Raw genomic sequence first — 22,154 nt, forward strand, 5'->3', positions numbered from 1 at the left:
CCATATTAAAAGAAACATCAGTGTTGGTATTTTACATTTTTGCATATAATAAATTTGTCTGTCTCTGCTTCATTTCACAGCATAAATAAATAACTTCATACAAACAGGCTGATTAGGTGAGCAAACATTTTCACTGTGTGAAAAATAAATGGAATTTAATTTTTAAAAATTCCCCAGGATAAGGTAGGGGCAGTATAAATGACAGAAAGATCCATAACACCAACAGGGGAGCACTCTTATTTAGAGACGTACCAAGTAACAGAGAGAAAGACAAGATGCCCAGTGCCTTCAGGGACACAAGCATTCATTCCTGATATCCCCTACATGGCCCAAGGAAATATCCTTGCCACACTCCACTGGAGGATGGCTAAGCAGAAAGATAACTGACCTCTACTTGTGGGGCAGTGGACTTGAGGGCTCCCTCACAGATCAATTTTTAACCTTTGCTAAGTCTGATCGTTCCTTACACTTCACTTTCTGCTGTCACCAACATTCACTGTAGTCATCAATCATAATCTAACATTAACAGTTACCCTCCGGAGATATGAGGACTGCTCACACACACAGGCATGGGCCTCACTGTACCAAGTAGTCATTGCACAGCACCTGGGCTTTTTCAGCTCTAGTGCTTCTCACTGCTAGAAAGATGCTGCTGCAAGGAGGTTTGGGAAAGACCCTCACTTTGAAGATGTCCCTACTAAGGATGCATTTGAGTTACAATTCTGGTCGTTTGGTTGGTGGGCATTCAAAGCCACCCACTGAAGAGGCTGCAAAGGGGACTTCTTCAAACACCCCTCAAGCAATTCCTGGCATCTCTGGAACTAGAAATAGGTTGGGAGTGGTGCCAATCAATTTAGACACTGGAGACTCGTAAACATCTGTAAGCCATCCTTTCTCATTTTTCCCCCGTCTCAATCTGTCGCTGTCTGTCACTGGTGTTTTCTTCTCCTACTCATTCCCTTATTCCCCAATTTCAAAACATCAATTTCTCAAGCATCCTCTCTTGCTTCATTCCTACTTCTCTGAGAACTCATTTAGCAACTTATGGGTGTGGTGGATAGAGTGAGGGGAAAGCGTTGGAAATCTATGCAGAAAAATACACCTATACAGATATAACTATTTAGATAAATCTATTCAGATATGGTTAGAATTCAAACTTCCTCCACATTGAAACAGATCTGTAATATCATTAATTCAGTTCCCTCTAATGATGCAGATTGCAATGATAAAGATTTATAATGTAAGGGATGGCCCTTATCTGACCATCCTGTAGAAATTTTGTCCATGTCCTCCCATAAGTTCATCATGTGGGGTCCACTCAATATGTCAGAAGCTTGCCTTTCTTTCTTCTGAAATTGCTAGGGTACCAGTGGCTGTCATCTCTTGTTCTTGCTATATGACAAATGAGTCTTCTCTTTCTCTCTTACAATTCTTCCCTGTTCTTCAGAGTTTCTCGCTGGTTATAATAAATGGCACATCCTTAATATTATGCTCACTAACAAGCTAGGAGTAGACCCAGAGCATTGACTTTGACCACTGTTAAGCAGGTATGAAATTGATTTGAGAATTATGAGCATAGGATTGTGAGTGATAGCCTGGTGTTATCTGTTTTGCTGGGATTGGGGGAAGAAGAGAGGTGATGAAAGTGAGGTGATACATCACATAGAGGTCAAAGTAGGAACATTCTTATTCACAGTAATATTTTATCAAGGTCCAGTTGTGGTGCAGGAATTCAGAACATGCTTATTAAGTTGCAGGTGACAGCTGGGCAGAGACTCTGATGCAATGAAAAAGGGGAAGAGACTTTAAAGTGACTTTGAGACACTGAACAAACTGAAGGTCAATGAGAATGAAAAATGCAAGGGGCCAAAGAGAATCCTAAATTGAATATGGGTGAGCCATGTAATCTTGGGTTTTATTGAGGTTGTTTTCTTTTGTTTTCACTCTGCTGTTCGGTTGTTTCAGTCATGTGACCCTATCTGGGGTTTTCTTGGCAAAGACACTGGAGTGGCTTGCCATTTACCTCTCCAGCTCATTTCATAGATGAGGAAACTGAGGCAAACAGGGTAAGTGACACCCAGGGTCACACAGCTGGTAAGTGTCTGAGGTTGGATTTGAACTCAGGTCTTCCTGACTCCAGATCCAGCACACTCTCTACTATACTACCTAGATGTTCTGCTTTTTACCCTACATTAGTATAAATTGTAGAAAGCAACATGGTATAGTGGAATTGGAGCACAGGAGATTTAGAGTCAGAGGGCCCAAGCGAAAATCTGAGCCTTTTTCTTCTCTTCTCTAAATCCAGCTCCCACCCCTCAGACCCACCTTAGGTCCCAAGGTCCTCATGTTTCCTTCCCCTTGTTCGGTCATTTTAGTTGTGCCCTACTCTTAGTGACTATTTTTGGGGGGTATGGGTATGGGTGGGGGAGGGGCAGTTCTTGGCAAAGATACTGGAGTGGTTTGCCATTTCCTTCTCCAGATCACTTTACAGATGAGGAAACTGAGGCAAATAAGGTTAAGTGACTTGCCCAGGGTCACACAGCTAGTAAGTGTCTGAGGCTGGATTTGAACTCAGGTCTTCCTGACTTCAGGTCCTACATTCTATTCATAGCACCACCTAGCTGCCCAACTGTAGCAGCAAGCACCCTAGCATACCCAGGATGGCTGCTAGCACAGGTTCTTAGATCTGCTTTTCTAAAAGAAAGCAACTCAAAATGGGTTAACAATCTTACTTTAATCAATCAAACATATCATTTACCTAGTTCAGGGGAAAAAGTTAGCACCCTGAACTTCAGAGAATACAAACAGAAGTTACAACAGAAAATAACACAATTTAGCAGACAGGGCTTCCAGCTGTCTGACCATTACATCTATACCTAGTTAGTTACCAGAGAGGGAAACACCAACATCTGGATTTTCAAAGCCGGAGGGCTCAACGGCTGCCTAGAGTCTCTCATCTGGTCAAATCACACAACTCTTCCCAAAGTGAGCCCCACAGCAAAACCTCACATCAGGGCATATATAGCATTCTCCTGTGTCAGAGAATGTCACGACCCCCTTGACACACTGCCCAATCACAAAGTAATAAGGTGTGGGCATTCCTGAAAAACAAGCCTCTTGCCACAGGCTCCATGTGACCACATTCAACCTATTAGGGGACAAAGTATATTTTCAAATCAGGAAAGGTTCTCAGAGTTACTTAAGCCTATCAAGCAGCCAAGGGGCAGGGAAGATCTTCAGATTCCCATTACACCAACATGTCCCTATACCCCTATAAAAATCTACTTTCAAATTTTTTCATTCACATTAAGATACCTAAACAAATGATAACAGCTTAAATGTTACTGTCTTCAAGATCAAGACCTTAACCTAGAAGGATTAAACTGTGACATTGCAACTTCAGACATCAGCCAGTAAGTAGAAGGCTTTTTGAGGACCTTTAGGAGCAGTTCTGAGGGATCAGAACTGCCCTGTTGTCATGCCCTTTGTTTCAAGCCTCCCTCCATGGCTCCCTTTGCGGATGCTGGGTCTGGTGGAACCGCTCCTCATTTTCTCTCAAACAGCCTTCCTCCAAGCAGAGCTCCCTTAAACAGCATTCCCCACCCTCACGCCCCAACAACAACCCTCCCACCAGCCTCTTCCAACTCAGTGTCTTTCCACTCTTTCCTTAACCCAAGAACCTTTGCCCCATCCTCCCATCACTGCTGCAGCTATTACCTGGGACCTCCCTTGCACAGATGGTGCCAGAGATGGCCATCACTGCTCCCCCCCTAATTTCTAAATTCCTAGGATATAGAGCAGTCAGGACCTTCTAGACCACCCTGCTAGATAGAGCTTAAAACTGGGCAGTATTAATTTAGAGAACCCAAAGGGAAGACTCCGGGGTAGGATAGCTAAGTGTAATTTATCACTCAATCCCCTCTGAGGAATGAATCATCTGAAAAGGTCAATCACTCATGCTGAGCATCAATTTCCAAAAACAATCCTTTCATTTCTAAGAATGAAATTCAGTTAAAAATTTCCCCCAAGAAATATTGACTCTTTCTTGTAGCCCTTGGAAACTCTAACTCATATATTTATTCTTCTTTTTAACTGAATTCCTTTGTCCTTGTTAATCTGCTTGGTGTGAAACATAGTTCAACATAATGTACATCAGCCATCCCAGGACAATCATTTTTAATTAATGGAATAGTAATATCTGCCAGCCTGAGACTTTGATTTTCTTCTAGTGCCTTGCATATAGGAGGCAATTAATAAATGCTCAATTATTTCTGATTAATTGGATGAATGACTAAAAAGGGCATTTATTAAGTACTTTCTATGTGCCAGTCACTGTGCTTAGTGCTGGCAGAACACATTCCAGAAATCACAACAATACCTACCCTAGAGGGTAATTCTAATAAGTGAAGACACATAATAGGAAGCTAGAAAGAGGTGGGGAAGGCACTGTCCAGGCAGAATGTCTTAGAAACTGCCAGAAGTGACATTCTGTACTGACTCCAGGCAAAATAAGGTGAAAGCTCATCTATCAGAATCCATTGTCCCGGGATCAGACTCTAGGTGTGTATTGGGGGGTAGGGGGTGGTGGGATGAGGATGATGACCTAAGTACAGGCAGGTAGTCCATCGGTTCAGCCTTAAAGCAGTTGCTACAAAGCATTGGCTCCACCAACTTCACTTCCAAATGTGCTGGCCAACAGATGAATTACCACTATTTTGCTCCATCAAGCAGGTCTCTTAGTACTTTGATACTTATTGGGTTAGGTGGGCCACAAAATCTTGCAGGGACTCCAGTTCTCAGACATCTGTTAGCTGCCTTTCTGACTTTTTAAAGTTCACAAGATCACAGCCTAGCCTGACACTCCTTCACCTAACAGCAGGAAAGAACCATCTCAAAGAGGTAAAGCCTTTTTGCTTGCCAAGAGGGGAGGATCTGTGGCTTCTTCCCATCTGGGGTCTTATAGTGTGTCTTCCCTACTGGAACCAGCTACATAAGAAAGAGAATGAGCCTTGGCTGGTCAGTGCCTTTTAAATACAAGCCCAGGTGCACTCAGGAGCCTATCAAAAACCAATAGACTTCACTTTGTGGTTAGTAGATGGAAAACAGTCATAACTACACATCTTCTTAGGTCAGCTAGGTGACACAGTAGAGAGAGTACCAGTCCTGGAGTCAGGAAGACTCATTTTCCTGAGTTCAAATCTAGCCTGAGACACTAGCTGTGTGACCCTGGGCAAGTCACTTAGCCCTCTTTGCCTCAGTTTCCTCATCTGCAAAATAAGCTAGAGAGGGAAATGACAAACCATTCTGGTATCTGTCATGAAAACCCCAAAAAGGGGTCACAGAGAGACATAAGGACAATAACAACACATCCTCTGAAATTTGTCTGGGAATTCTAAGTAGCCGAGCACACTGCACATACTCATAGTTGGGCTTGGCTAGTTTCCTATTATGCAAACTTAAATTTTTTACTGAGGTCCAAGTGATTGAGTAATAGTTGAATATAAGTTAAGGACATTTTCTAGTGAATAGGAGAAAAATGAGTCAAATTGAGCATCTAGAACCTGGGATAATATTCTGAGCATCCATCAAAGCAGAGAGAATTCAGACGTTGTGGTCAGGAAGACTTAAGTTCAGATCTGACTTCAGACACTTAACTAGCTTTGTAAACCTGGATAAATAATTTAAACCCTGTCTCAGTTTCCTCATCTGTAAAATGGGGATAATAGTAGCACCAACCTCACAGAGTTGTTGTGAGGATCCAGTGAGTTAATACATGCAAAATTCTTTATGCACCTTAAAGCACTATAGATATGCTGGCAATGATGATGATGGTGGTGACTATGATGATAAGATGTTAACTTTTCCTGTGATCTGTCTCAAAACTTCTTCTTAGAAGATACTAATTTAGAGGTGTTGATGCTTTGTTCAAGAGCTGTCCTTGCTTTTGACTAATGGACCATCTCTTCTCCTTAAATGTTAACACAATCTCAGGGGTAAAAATAACCTAGAGTATTGATGTTAGCAAACTCTAGTTGGCCTGTCATGTGAATTGAACTCTCAGTTTCAAAGGTGATCATGCTATTTACAACTTAGAAAATTGCTATTTACTTTTCTCCTTAGGTGCTAGGAAGGATTATTATCCCTAGAGGCTGAGACTTCATGGTCAATTACACTATGGCTCATCCTATATTCCCTAATATCTGTGAGATCAGATTAGATTGAATATTATCTGCTGAAGGGAAAGTGAAATCTCAAAAGCAACCTGAGCAAAGCCAGCTAAAGGCAAGAGGATCAGTCTGGGGTATTGAGGGTAGGAATTATAATTGATGGCATACACAAACAGAGACACACATACATCTCTGCTCTTTTTTTGTTGTTGTTAAACACCATTTAATGAAGCTACCACTTATATTAGGTGACTTCTTGAGTCACTACCCAATACCAGTTAATGGAAGTCTGAGATTCTTCTATGCTTAGAAGGGACTGAAGTAATAGAATACTATTGTGCTATAAGAAATGATGAGAGGGGCGGCCAGGTAGCACAGCGAGTAAGAGCACCGGCTCCAGTGTCAGAATGACCTGGAGATCGAATCCCGGGCTCAGACACTTAGCACCCACCCAGAAACACCTGGCCGTGTAACCTTGAGCAAGTTACTTGACCCCAATTGCTTAAAAGAAATGATGAGCTGGCAGACTTCAGAAAAATATGGAAAGACTTACATGAACTGATGCTGACTGAAATGAGCAGAACAAGGAAAACATTGTACACAGTAACAGCCACAGTGTGTAATGACTGATTTTGATAGACTTAGCCCTTCTCAGCAATGCAAAGACTTAAAATAATTCCAAAGGACTCATGATGGAAAATGCCATCCATCTCCAGAGAAAGAACTAGGAAGTCAGAACGCAGAGCGAAACAGACTATTTTCTTTTTTGTTTTGTTTTTTCTTTCTCATGGTTTCTCCCATTCATTATAGTTCTTCTAAGCAACATGAATAATGTGAAAATGTGCTTAATAGGAATGTATGTATACAGCTATATCATATTGGATGCCATCTTGTAGAGACAGGGATGAGGGAAGGGGGTGAGAAAATTTATAACTTACGGAAGTCAATATTAAAAGCTAAAAATAAATAAATATTTAAAAAAATAGAAAACTATGATTGTGCTGAGCAATCATCTTCAGTTTCAGCTGAGTGACACTAAAATTATCCTTAATTGGGAAAAAAAAAAGAAAAAAGAAGCAGCTGAAGTTTAGTTGATAGGATTTAGATTTACAAGGGAATCTAAGACATCTACTCCAACCCCATCATTTTATTTTTTTTAATAGTTTATAAATGTATTTTTCAAATGCAATGAGGTTTGTGCAGTCTGCCGAGATCATCTAACATGGGGACACCATAAGGGCCTTACCTGGACAAGGGCAGATCCCCTGAAGTGAGGCTCTCTTCCTTCCCTACTATGCATGTGGTTGTAGCTTCCTTTGACTGGCTGCATAAATGCAATAAAACTGTGGAGACTATCAGTCTCTCTTTTTCTGCCTCTCTTTCTGCTTCATGCTCTTTGCTGCTGTGTCCAGAAAGTGAAAATCACAATTCACTCACAGAAAGAAAACAATGAATTGAATGGGTAAAAGGGGAAGAACTTCCTTCCCCTCTCCTTCCTCTCTTTTATCCTAGCTCTGAGAAATGGGCCTAGGTGGTTCTTGTTTTGTGTTGTCTGTTCTTCTGAGTTTCAGGTGCTGAGGGTGATCCCCATCACTGCTGGGGTTGGAGCCACGGCTGTCAGACAACCCAGACAACTTAGGGTGCCTGGGACACACATGTAAAGCGGGTTTTGGATTTGAAATTGGGATTGTGCTATATAGAAAGTGAGCTAAACTGTGAACCTAATTCCCTTCCCTTCCACAGGAACTGGGTATAACGAAGAAGATGATGCCTCCCATGTGTTAAAAGAGTAGATTTGTATGTTTGTGATTATACCTTTTGACATAAATATTTCTTTGTAAAAGCTAAGTGGCATGGAGGTGAAGGGGAATCTCCCCTATATTTGGGGAGCTGAAACCATTTTGTAGAGAGCCTAGATACTCCCTAATTAATTCCCTTTAAGAATTCCAGGAGAACATGCACAAAAATGTTTATAGCAGCCCTTTTTGTAGTGGCAAAGAGCTGGAAACTGAGGGGATGCCCATCAGTTGGGGAAGGCTGAACAAGCTGTGGTATAAGAATGTAACGGGAGTCCGCTCTCAGGGCCCTGGCCAAACGCATCTCTTCCATCTCTCTCCCTCGAGTCCTCGACCTCCCTGACGGCGTCCGGTGCCTTCCTGCTCAGCTCCACGTCCAGCTCGGGAAGGGTGACCAGCCCCGGCCGAGGCTGGATGCTGCACAAACTGGTGGTGATGGGCAGCTCCGGCGTGACCATCCAGCTAGTGGAGGGCTACTTTGTTCCCACCTCCGACCACACCATCGAAGACTCCCCCACGCGGCCAGATGCCGGCGGATGGCGAAGCCTGCCAGCTTGGACATCCCGGACCCCGCGGGCAGCGAGGAGCACCAGATCCGGCGCTGGAGCTTCAGGCGCTGGGGGAGGGCCTCCTCTGCGTCCACGCGGGACGGCCTCAAGTCCCTCATAGATGTGAACGTCTTCCGGGGCCAGCTGCACAGAGTCCGAGACCCAGAAGCGCGTGGAGAACCCCTTGGAGATGCTGGTCCGAGACATCCGGCGGTCCCACGTGGAGGCGCCCAAACGCCTCCCTGATCCTGAGCCTGGCCAGGGTTGTGGGTCCAGGCACTGCAAGATCCTGTGAGCAGCTGCCCCCACTCCCCCTGGTCCTGCCCTCTCAACCTGCCTCAGGAACTCCCTAAGCTCCCTCAGGAACACCCCAGCCTCCCCTGCCCCTCTCCAGCCTCCCTCAGGAGCTCCCCAACCTCCCCTCCCCTTCCCCAGCCTCCCCCTCCCCCATCTCCAGGGCCCCATCTGGACCCCTCCTCCTCCCGGCTGCTCTTCCCTGGACTCCTCTGCCAAGCTCGACCCAGCTGGGCCTCACCAGGACTTCTTTTTGGGTTTGGGGGTTTTTTCCCTTTCAAGCAAGGAAAGCCTCCCTCCTTCCTCCTATGGGCAGCAGGCCCGGCAGACAGCCAGACCCAGGCCACCTTCTGCCCCTGCAGCAGCCTCCTCTGCCCTCCCGGGGCTGTGGGAGGTCTGCTCCCCCTGCCTCTGTTCCCCAGGGCACTGGGTGTGTTGGCTGTCTGGGGCCATCACCCCAGCCCTGTCTATGCTGAAGAAGACTTCAATGTTGAAGCTGCCCTCCTATCCAAAGTCAGCTGTTTTTCTAGGATTTATTACAAATAAAGGTTGTTGGTTTGTTTATCTTAAAAAAAGAATGTAACGGAATACAATTCTGCTATAAGAAATGATGAGCAGGTAGACTTCTGAAAAACCTGGAAAGATTTATATGAACTGATACTGAATGAGGGAAGCAGAACCAGGATAACATTGTAGGTAGTTACAGCTACATTGTGTGATTGACTAATTTTGATAGACTTGGCTCTTCTCAGCAATGCAAGGTTCTAAGATAACTCCAAAAGGTTCCAGATGGAAAATGTTGTCCACATAGAAGGAAAGAATTATGGCATCTGAATGCAGATCAAAGCATACTATTTTCTCTCTCTTTTGTTTTGTTTCTTATTTCTCGTGGTTCATTCCATTGGTTATAATTCTTCTTTACAAACATGATTAATGTAAAAATATGTTTAATGTGAATGTATATGTAGAGCCTATATCAGATTTTGTGATGTCTTTGGGAAGGAGGAAGGGAGGGAAGGGGAGAAAATTTGGAACTCAAAAGCTTGTGGAGGTTGGGGGGGGGGGGGTCTGACTCAAGATGGCAGAGTAGAAGCAGGACCTCTGAGTGGCTCTGGCTTCCACCTTCCCCAATCAATGTAAAAAGGGGACTCTGAACAAACTTTGGAGCTGCAGAACCCACAAAATGACACAGAAAAGCTAACCTTCCGCTGAGGACAGCCTAGCAGGCTGGCAGGAATTGGCCAGTGCAGCCCTCTGGGAGCCAAGCCCAGGCCCGTGTGAGCCAGAGGTTTTAGCCCTAGGGCAGGTCTGACCAGCCAGGGCCAGAGGGACTCCAGATCAGCAGCAGCTGTGGCCGTTTCCAGAATTATCAACACATAGATGCTAAGGACAAAGTGACAGGTCAGTGAATTTGGACTTTGGGACCCAGTAAGTGGGAGTGTGTGGCTTTGCCCCCTGGTCGAGAAGCTGCTGAGCCGCTGGCACAGCCAGCCAGTGCCACGTGGCAGCTTCAGCTCCTGGCCTGCAGAGTGTAGGGGGACCAAGTGACCAGTCTGAGGGGTAATTACTCTTGCTCTAACCTGCTTGGATCTGGACTTCAATCTAGGGTGGACGTCCTGAGGGGTGTGTCCAGCTTGCCAGAGCGTGTGGAGGCCTCAGAGAGGGCACCCATCTAATACCTCCAGCAGGTGAGAAAACCCCAGCGTTTGGGACAAAAGCTCCCCTGTCTGGTGGCAGAGTACTATTGTGGCAAAAAGCCCAAAAGTCAAGTAATTGAGTGGCAAAATGAGCAGGCAAAGGAAACAAAGCAGACAGAAGATTCCAACATTAGACTCCTATTTGGGGGACAAAAAGGAGCAAAGCATGGAACAGGAAGAAGACAGGGAAGTCAGAACTCCTGCACCAAAAGCTTCAAAGAAAAATACAAGCTGATTACAGGCCATAGAGGACCTTAAGAAGCAGATAAGAGAAGTGGAGGAAAAATTGGGAAGAGAAATGAGAACGATGCAAGAAAATTATGAAATGACAGTCAATAGCCTGACTGAGGAAAATAATACCTAAAAAAATAGACTAACTCAAGTGGCAAAAGAGGCTCAAAAAGGCAATGAGGAGAAAAATGCCTTAAAAAGCCGAATTTGCCAGATGGAAAAAGAATCTCAAAAGCTCAATGAGGAGAATCATTGCTTCAGAATTAGATTGGAGCAAATGGAAGCTAATGACTTTATGAGAAATCAAGATGCTGTTAAACAGATCCAAACAAATGAAAGAATAGAAGGCAATGTGAAATATCTCATGGGAAAAACCACTGACCTGGAAAATAGATCCAGGAAAGAGAATTTAAAAATTATTGGACTACCTAAAAGCCATGATCAAAGTAAGAACCTAGAAATCATCCTCCAGGAAGTTCTCAAAGAAAACTACCCTGATGTTTTAGAACCAGAGGGCAAAATAGAGGTTGAAAGAATCCACCAATCACCTCCTGAAAAAGATCCCCAAAAGAAAACTCCTAGGAATATTATAGCCAGGTTCTGAAATTCCCAGATCAAGGAAAGACTATTACAAGCAGCCAGGAAGAAACAATTTGAATATTGTGGAAACACAATCAGGATAACCGAGGATCTGGCAGCTTCAGCTTCTACACTGAGGGATCGAAGGGCTTGGAATATGATATTCCAGAGGTCAAAGGAGCTGGGATTAAAACCAAGAATCACCTACCCAGCAAAACTGAGTATCATGTTTCAGTGGAAAATATGGTCATTCAGTGGAATAGAGGACTTTCAAACATTCTTGCTGAAAAAACCAGAATTGAATAGAAAATTTGACATTCAGATACAAGAAGCAAGAGAAGCATGAGAAGGTAAACAGGGAAAAGAAATCATAATGAACTTATCAAAGTTGAACTATTAACTTTCCTACATGGAAAAACAATAATTATAAATTATATTATATATAATTTATAGATATATATAAATTATAAGTTATTATACAAATTATTATAATTTATATGAATATAAATTATAAATTATGATGAAACTCTTCTCAGTATGAAAATAGTTGAAGGAAATAGAAATATATATGTCTATATATGAGGGTATATGGGCAAATGAATACATATGTGAATGTGTGTATATATGTTTACAGGTATACATAGATAGAGGGCACAGGACCAATTTAATAGGAAGGGATACTTAAAGGTGAAATTAAGAGGTGAGAGAGAAATATAATGAGAGGAGATGGGGAAAGACAGAATGCTGTAAACTATCTCATATAGAAGAGGCAAGGGAAAATGGTTACAATGGAAGGGAAGAATAGGAAGGCAAAAGGGAATGGGTCAATCTTATTCTCATTGAATTTGGCTTAAGGGGGGAATGAAATACACATTAAATAGCATATCTCACCCTCCAGGAGAGTAGGGGGGAAGGGAATGAGAGGGGGGATGATCGGAGGGAGGCTGGGGAGGAGGGAAGTTGGAAGCACCCACTTTTAAAAAGGGATGGGATCAAAGCAGAGAATAGAAAAAGTGGGAGGTGGGATAGGAGGGAGGGAAATATAGTCAGTCTTTTACAATATATCTACTATGTTAATGTTTTGCATTAGCTGCACATGTACAACCTATAGTGAACTGCTTATCTTCCCAGTCAGTAAGGGTGGGTGGCAAGGGAGGAAGGGAATGAATCTGGAATTCAAAGTTTTAAAATCAAACGTTTAAAGATATATACATATATATATATATATATATACACATACATACATATATACATACACATATACACACACACACACACACATATATATATATATATATACTATTATTAGTACTATTTTACATGTAATTGGGAAATAAGATATACAGGCCCTGGGGCATGGAGATCCACCATGCCCTACTGGAAAAGTCAAAAGGGGTATGGGAGAAAATATGGGAGAGAGCAGATTGGAGGAGGGGATATCCTGTGGGACTGCTATTTTGGGGCAGTGGATAGGGGAAAAATGAGGAGAAAATTTGTAACTCAAAATCTGGTGGAAATGAATGATGTAAATCAGAAATTAATAAAGCATTTGAAAAATGAAAAAAAAAAGCTTGTGGAACTGAATGTTGTAAACAATAAATAAATAAATAATTTTTAAAGAAAATTCCAGAAAAATTCTGGGGAATGGGGCAAAAATGTAACCTACCTGGTCTTCCAGGCAGCAAGGGCCATGGTAGTTACACAATTAACAAGCTTTAGGTTGGGTTTTTTTTTTTAATCTTTCCCTCCATCCCTAACTTGGCCCCTCATTGAGTCAATTTTAAAAAGAAAAGAGAAAGAAAAACGAAAACCAAAACTGAAAGCCCTCATTATTTAGCTGCATGGTCCAACAGAACAAATGACCATGCAGTAACATCTGAAAACACGTGTCTTTTTCTGCATTCTAAGTTCACTACTTCTTTCAGGAGCCAAGTGGCATATTTCATCTTCATTCTTTTTGGCTCCTGGTTGATGCATGCATTGATCAGACTTCCAAAGTCTTTCAAAGTTTTTTTTTTCCTCTATAATGTTTTCTTTATTTAAATTGTTCTAATTCTGCTCTCTCTGTTCTGCATCAGTTTGTAAAGACCTTCCCAGTTCCCTCAGAAACTGTTGATTTCATCATTTCTTATGGCACAGGAATATTCCATTGCATTCATATACCACAATTTGTTTAGCCATTCTCCATTAGGAGAACATGACCTTAGTTTCCAACTTTGGGCTACCACAAAAAATACTGCTACAAATATTTTTGCATATATAGAACCTTTTTTCTTTTTCTTTGATATCTCTGGGGTATAAGAAAGGACATAAACATTTATGAAATGTCTACATGTGCTAGGGACTATGCTAAGCACTTTACAAATATCTCATTTCATCTTTATAACAACCCTGGAAGCTAGGTGCTATTATTATCCCTATTTTACAATTAAGGAAACTGAGGCAGGCAGAAGTTAAGTGTCTTGCTCAGGGTCACAGCTAGGAAGTGTCTGAGGCCATCTTTGAACTCAGGTCTTGCTGACCCCAGGCTTAGTGTTCTATTCACTGTACCACCAAGCTACCTCCAGGTATAGCCCTGATAGTAGTAGAATAGCTGGGTCAAAGGGTATGCACATTACGGTAAACATTCTGGTGTAGCTCTAAATTACTTTCCGGAATGGCTGGGCCAATTCACAGCTCTACCAACTGTGTACTAGGGTCATCTTTTCCTAAAGCCCTTCCAACATTTGTCACTTTCCTCTCGTCATTTTTGACAGTCTGATAGGTGTTAGATAGAACTTCAAAATTGCTTTAATGTGCAATTCTCTAATCATTACTCATTTAAAGTACTTTTCATATGATTGTTGATAGCTTGGATTTCTTCCTTTGAAATCTGCCTATTCATAATCTTTGATTTATTGGGAAATAGCCCTTAGTTTTAGAAATTTAGATCTTAAAATTCCCCTCCCTCCTGCCCAGTTATCTGTATGCCTTCTAATTCTTACTAGATCAAATTTGTTTGTGCAGTAACCCCCTCATTTTACAAATGAGGAAGTTGTGCCCCAAAGATCAAGTGACTGAGCTAAGGTCAATAAGAAGCAGATCCAAAATTTGAACCAGACCCCCTGGTTCTGTATTAGTTCTCTTTCTAGGGCAGCATATGGATAGTAGGGGGAGGGAAGAAGGTAGGGATATTTGACCTGGGACAGCTGGTGACCTGGCATCATGATCAGAATAGGAACCCTCACAAGAACACAGACTAGGAGGAATATGGTACAAAACTAACAGCAACCACTTCCCATTGTCCCTAGTGATGTACTTATGATTAGTTTTAAAATTCAGATCAAATTAGCAATTGTTTATTATGACTCTACTATGTACAAGACAAAAATACATTAAAATAGTAAAGAGGTATTTTAAATAGAATCACAAAGCTTGTTTTCCATTTTTAAAATGTAATATTTAAAGAAAATCCTTCAGAACTATTTTTCAATATGATACAATAGGGTTTGTATATATGTGTGTGTTTTAAATACAAATTATGAAGGGGAAAAACCTAATTATTGGTTCCAAGGGGCCATAGAAAGTCTTTTTTTAAAAAAATTATTTATAGTTACAACCTCCTTCCAGCTTCTCTCCCACCTATTGAGTAAGCAAGGAAAACAATAACCATTATACATATGAAGTCATGCAAAAAAACATTTCCACGTTAGCCATGGAACAAAATAAAAAAAGAGCAAAAGAAAAAAAGGAAAGTGAAATATGCACCCAGAGTTCATTAATTCTTTCTCTGGAAGGAGATAGCATTTTTATCGTGAATCCTTTGCAATTGTTGTGGATCATGGTCTTAATCAGAGTAGCAAAGTCTGTTACAGTTGATGATTATTATAATATTGCTGTTATACAGTATTTTTCTAGTTCTGCTCACTTCTCTTTCCATCAGTTCATATAAGAGTTTCCAGATTTTTCTGAAATCATCCCCTTCATCATTTTTTATAGCATAATAGTATTCTATCACAATCATATACCACAACTTTTTCAGCCATTCCCCAGTTGATGGGCATTCCCTCAGTTTCCAATTCTTTGCCATCACAAAAAGGGCTGCTATAAATATTTTGTACATATGGATCCTTTTCCTTTCTCTTTTATCTCTTTGGGGTTCAGGGCTAGTAGTACTTGTTTGTTTTTCATTCTTGAAGAGGACCGTGACATGAAAAAGGTGACGCCATGAGTTGCAAGTGAATTGGATTTAAGTGAGGGAAGCCTGTGCAAAGTCACCAGCCTCACTTTCTCCTCTGGTGCCATCTGGGTCCAAAGGCAAGACATAGAACAGGATAACTGGAGATGGTCCTCTGCCTGATTGAAGAAAGACCTTGAAGACAGGATGCTATCTTAGGGTTCAAGCCACAAGTCCATGTTACAGATCAAATTTATGACAATTTTTTTTAGTAGTTAGTATCCCTGAATGGAGTCTTTGACATTGCCAATGCTGCCTTAAGTACAGTGTGATGCACAATCAAGAGATACAGAGGAGAAAACTTTATATTTATATATATATATATGCATATATCTTAATTTATTTATATATATAATTAATTTATTTTTAGTTTTCAGCATTCACTTCCATAAGTTTAAATTTTCTCCCCCTCCCTCCTTTCTTCCCTCTCCAAGATGGCATGCAATCTGGTATAGACCCTATATAAACATTCCTATTAAACATATTTTCACATTAGTCATGTTGTATAGAAGAATTATAACAAATGGAAGAAATCACTAGAAAGATAAAACCAAAACAAAACCAAAAAAAGAAAAGAAAATAGTCTGCTTCTCTCTGCATTCTGATTCCATAGTTCTTTTTCTGGATGTGAATGCTATTTTCCATCATGAGTCCTTTGGAATTGTTTTAGGTCCTTACATTGCTGAGAAGGTCCAAGTCTATCAAAATCAGACATTGTACGCGGTTGTGTCTGTTAACTGTGTACCATGTTCTCCTGGTTCTGCTCACTTAGCATCAGTTCATATAAGCCAGAAAACTATATATTTGCTGGGTCAAAGTGTATATACAGTTGTATAGCCCTTTGGGCATAGTTCCAAATTGTTGTCCAGAATGGTTAGACCAGTTCACAACTTCACCAAACATTTATTAGCATCCCTCCTTTTTCACATCCTCTCCAGCATTGTCATTTTCTTTTTGTGTCATGTTAGCCAATCTGATTGGTATGAAGTGGTACCTTAGAGTTTTAATTTGCACTTCTTTATTTATCAGTGATTTAGGGCATTATTTCCCATATTATTGGTTGCTATGATTTCTTCTTCTGAAAAATGCCTGCTAATAAGTTTTGTCCATTTGTCAGTTGGGTAATGTCTCTTCTTTTTATAAATTTGGTTCAGTTCCCTATAAATTTGAGAAATAAGATCTGTATCTAAGAAACTTGTAAAATTTTCCCCTTCCCAATGTCCTGCTTTTCTTCTAATTTTGACTGGATTGGGTTTTTTTTTGTGCAAACCCCTTTTGATTTAATGTAATCAAAGTTATCTAATTTTACCTCCAGCAATTCTCTCTTGTTTGGTCATGAATTCTTCCTTTATCCATAGACCTGACAAATATTTTTTCCATATTCCTCTAATTTGCTTATGATATCATCCTTTATGTTTAAATCACATAATCATTTTGAGCTTATCTTGGTATATAGTGTGAAATGACTATGCCTAGTTTTTGCTACACTGCTTTCCAGTTTCCCCAACAGTCTTTGCTAAACAGTGAGTTATTGCCTCAATGGCTTGGATTATTGGGTTTATCAAACACCAGGTTACTGTGGTCATTTGCTTCTGTATATTGTATGCCATATATTCCATCGATTAACCACTCTGTTTCTTATCTAACACCAGATTATTTTGATGATTACTACTTCGTAGTATAATTTGAGATCTGATACTGCTTAGGCTTCCTTCCTTTTTTTTTTTTCATTGACACTCTTGATGTTCTTGATCTTGTGTTCCTCCAGGTGAATTTTATTATTTTTTTCTACCGCTATAAAATAATTCTTTGAGAGTTTGATTGATTTGGCACTGAATAAGTAAATTAATTTAGATAATGTTGTCATTTTAATTATATTGACTTGTTCTACCCATGATCAATTACTATTTCTCCAGATGTTTAGATCTGTTTTTAATTTGTTCTCCAAAAGGCCTTGAACAACTGGTCAAAGGGAGTGGTAGTCATAGTAGAGGACCAGGGAGATCACTCCAATTTGCTACCTCTTGGCAACAACTTTAATTCCAGGTGATTCATATAAAATATTAACTATTTATTTGATAAGTTTCTCTGCATGTCACAGGCAATTTCATGATTCAGCAAACTTCTTTTAAAGGACCAACTATGTTCAATATACTCTACTAGATTCTGGAGATAAAAAGACAAATACAAAATAAAACTCTTGCTGTAGGCAGCTTACATCCTCTTGGTAGTCAGGGGTTCTCTATAGCATGCATACAGAGAGGTAAGTAAAAGATAAATGAAGTAGGTGAGGGTACTAGCAGCTAAAGGGGTCAAGAAAGGATTCCCATAGGAGGTAGCACCTGAATTGAGCTTTGAAGTTAGTAAAGAGATATTACATTATAGCCATAGGGTCCAGCCAGTTCAAGAATATGGAGATATGCTTCCCATCTCCTTATATGACAGGCTCAAGGTGTAGCCTGAGATATGTTTTTTGGACATGACCAACGCAGGAATTTGTTGTGCTTTCCTATGAATATTTGTTACAAGTGGTTTGTTTGTTGTTGTTTTGGGGGTGACAGGAATAGATTTTGGTTAATTAAGAATTAAATTAAAAAATAACAAAAGAAAATGAAAATCAAAAATTGAATGTCAAGTTTGGGTACCAACAAATAGGTCAGTTTGACTGAAACAGTGTGTGAAGGTTAATAATAATGGAATGTAGGTGGGAGTTGGATTGTGGAGGGCTTTACATGGCAGGCTGAGAAATCAACATTTCATCCTAGAAGGTGTAGGGAACCACTGAAGATTTCTTAGCAAATACTTTAGGAAGATTAGTCTGTCAGCTATGTTGAGAATGAATTCTAGAGGGGAGAAACTAGAAACAGAAAGGCTCATTAGGAGGCTATTACAAAAGGTGAGGCAACAGGTGATGGGGGCCTGAATTATGGTAGTAGCCATTTAATGGAAAGAAAGGTTCTGGGAATAGAATCATAGAGACTTGATGGCTGATTGAATATGGGGAGTTAGGGGAGAGTAAAGATGTGAGTGACTAGAAAAAATGCTAGTATCCTCAATAGAAATGGGAAAATTTGGAAGACAGGCAAGTTTAGGGAGGAAATGGATGCTATGGCCATGAGACTGCTGCTGTGTGAGGCTAGGAAGCCTTGCTAACTACCTTCTCTCCTCTTGTCCTCTCTCCTTAAAACTCTCTTGTAGTTTAGAGTGCCTTCTACTCCTGTTCCCATGTTAGCTTCTTCTCTTCTAGAGCATGGAAGAAATGCAACCTTTAGGGTCTTTTGCAATTTAGGCCCCCTTGAGAAAAGGACTATTACACCTATACATCTATCTATCTATCTATCTATCTATCTATCTATCTATCTATCTATCTATCTATCTATCTATCTATCTATCTATGTATCTATCTTATCTTCCTCATTAAAGTTTAAGCTCATTGAGGGGAGGAACTGTTTTCATTTTTTATTTGCATCTGTATTTATTTGAATTTCTATTTAGCAAAGTGCCTGGCATATAGTAAGCAAGTAATAAATGCTTACTGATTGACTAAAGAGAGGCTCAATAGGATGGGGGCAGGGAGGCAGATATATTCAGAAATAAGGATGATTTAAAACAAAAGACATCAGACTTAAGGAAACATGGTATGATGGGAGAGAAAGCATTGGTTTGGAGGCATAGAATCTGGGTTTAAATCCTGGATTTGCAAACAAATCATTTAAACTATCTTAGTCTCAGTTTCCCCATTTGTAAGATCCATTATAGCCCAAATTAGACAAATAAAACATTCTTTAAAAAAAAGAAAGAGAAAAATTGACCTGGGGTTCTAGAGGCCGAAGACCATATGGACTATGGAAAAGTAAAGTTGAGGTATACAGGTATAAGATTATCTGGATAAGCAGCAGGAGAAATTATTTTCACCTCAGCAGACAGCAATTTTGAGTCATTAGGATAAAGGGAGGGGGGGCAGGAAATAGGCAGAAACTAGGCATCTTCTGGCCATAGGATGGGGAAGAAGTCAGTTAATCAGACAGTGTCCTGGGTCCTGTGATGACTCATCTGAGAGTTGGTGTGAAGGGGAGAGGTTAGTTATATGAATTTAAAAATGAAAATGAAAACTGGCAAACTTCTCTTTAATGTTAAAGTTATTTTATTGTTGTTGTTTTTAATAGAAACAATCCACTTCACTCCTAGACTGATTAAATCAGAAAGCATCCTTACTTTCAATTATGTGTAATCTTCATTTCATGTCATCATTGGGGAACATATCCCCTAAATGCAATTATGGATACATGACAGGCCTTTTTTCCCTGATAACCCAACATCACAAATTAAATCATCGTACTTCAAAACTAACTCCATGTAATTCATTAATTTATAATTAGGGAAAAATTAATCTCCCGGTGTCTGTAAACGCCCAAAAAAAATTTGAGAGAGGTTGTTCTTTGTAGCACAGATGTAGCCAGCCTTTGAAAAACATTCTGAGCTGAGATTTAGCTGCAGTGTCACTGTGATCCCAGCATTCTAGGGCTCAAATGAGGTCTCCTAAAGTAACTTGCCTGAGTATTGACTTTAGCTGGATTTTAATGCTCATGCAAATTTTCCCTCTGTTTTCTCATGGTGTTTTTTCCCATGACAATTACATTGTTATTAATAGGCCTTATTTCAAATTTTAAAGCACCCATACAAGGTGTTCATTTCATTACTTCATCCCTCTCTGGGATGAAGCAGTTAGCTGTAGTAGAAAGAATGATAAATTGGAATCAAATCCTGAGCTGGAAGACAGGCTTTGTGGTTGTTCAATCTTTCTTCAGTCACGTCCGACTTTCTATGATTCCATTTGGGGTTTTCTTGGCAAAGATACTGGAACGATTTGCCATTCCCTTCTCAAGTTCATTTTACAGATGAGAAACTGAAGCAAGCAGAATTAAGTGACTTGCCCAGGGCCACACAGCTAGTAAGTGTCTGAGGCCAGATTTGAACTCAGGAAAATGAGTCTTTCTGACATCAAGTGTAGCACTCTATCTGTTGTGCCATCCAGCAGCCCATTAACTCTGAGACTGGACAAATTGTTTTCCCTCTTTGGTCCTCAATTTCTTCATTCATAAAATCAGGGGATTTAATCAAGTGATCTCTAAGGTCCTAGCCAGCTCTGGATCCTAAGACTAAGTCAGATGCTCAGAGTGGCATGTTAGCCCCCAAGGTGGATAACACAATAGCCATTCAGTGCATTCGGTTATCACTGAGGACCATGTGTAAGGAGGAAGACTTTAGTTGATTAATACATATTAAGCACATATACCTAGTGCTGGGTATGATACACAACAAAGAAAAATATGGTCCTCATTCTCCCAAAGCGCACTGCTATCTCTAGAAGCAAGAAATAATTACAACGAATAAATGAGTCTTTATTTTCTTCTTGTACAATAGTGGTTGTTTTTTTTTTTTTTAATCTCTTCAAGGCTCAGATTAAGCATGACTTCTTTCCACACCTTTCCTGATTTCCCCAGTTTTTAGTCTCTCTTCCCCTAACAATCACTGTGTGTCTCTTTGTATACAGGGTGTCCCAAAAGTCTTTAAACTATTAAAACGTAAAACTGCATTCATACTTTGGGGACACTGTATAAACAGCATTTATTTAATCTCTGAGTTGTCTCTCTCCAGTACAGGTATTCTTCATCATTTTTTGAGTCATGGATCCCTTTGTTGATCTGGTTATCAGAATAATGTTTCAAATGCATATAACAAAATATATAGGGTTACAAAAAGAAACCAAATATGTTGAAAAATGGTTGTCTAAATACAAAATAAAATGAAAAGTTTGCAGGCCCTAGGATAAGAACCTCTTTTGCATTTGTTTTCATAGTGCAAAGCAAAAAATTCCCCAAACCTCCATTTAAAGATAATTCAGGAGCCTGGCCAATTCTTCATTTCCCACCAGTCCAATGTTATTCTTTGCATTGACCCCACCATCATCGTGCCTCCAAGCTGGGTACCTCTCTGCCCCTTCTCCCACCCCCACTCTACTCTCCTGCCCTTTTCAGCTTCCTTTTGTGTGTTGTCTTCTAATAGTAGATCACAAGCTGCTTGAGGGCTGGGAGGATCATTAAATGTATCCCTAGCTCTTAGCACAGGGCCTAGCACATAGTAGGTATTTAATAAATATTTGTTGTAGTGTGTTGATAAACAAGATATTTGATATGACTCCTGTGGTGGTGATGTAAATAAATGCATCTGAATAAATCTACCATCTTTTGACAAGAGAAATAGAGAAAACTAAATGAGGACAGAGTGAAATGTCTTAAATTGTTTTAGGCAGAATGTGATGTGCTGACCCACATCTATTCACAAAATTCCTCAGAAATGCAGATTTCAGCAATTTTGAGACACATTCAGTAAGCCTATAAGTTACAAAAGATATGAGAGAAACAAAATCTCATTCCTTAGTATATACTTTTGTAAAATGTGATTGCCATTTCCCTTATGCATAAGGAATATAGCTAGATTGAGTTGTGTGATATTTTTATCCATTTTCAAAAATAATCAGTGTTAGAAAGCTGAAAATTGGAAGGTGGACCACACATTGTAGTCCCATTACTTCTAGGAAAAATGAAAGGTACCTTAGGATTCTC

This window comes from Petaurus breviceps, unplaced genomic scaffold (assembly GCF_028583685.1).
Source record: "Petaurus breviceps papuanus isolate PSGF00001 unplaced genomic scaffold, PetGlider_PUasm1.0 38, whole genome shotgun sequence".
Taxonomy (NCBI): Eukaryota; Metazoa; Chordata; class Mammalia; order Diprotodontia; family Petauridae; genus Petaurus; species Petaurus breviceps.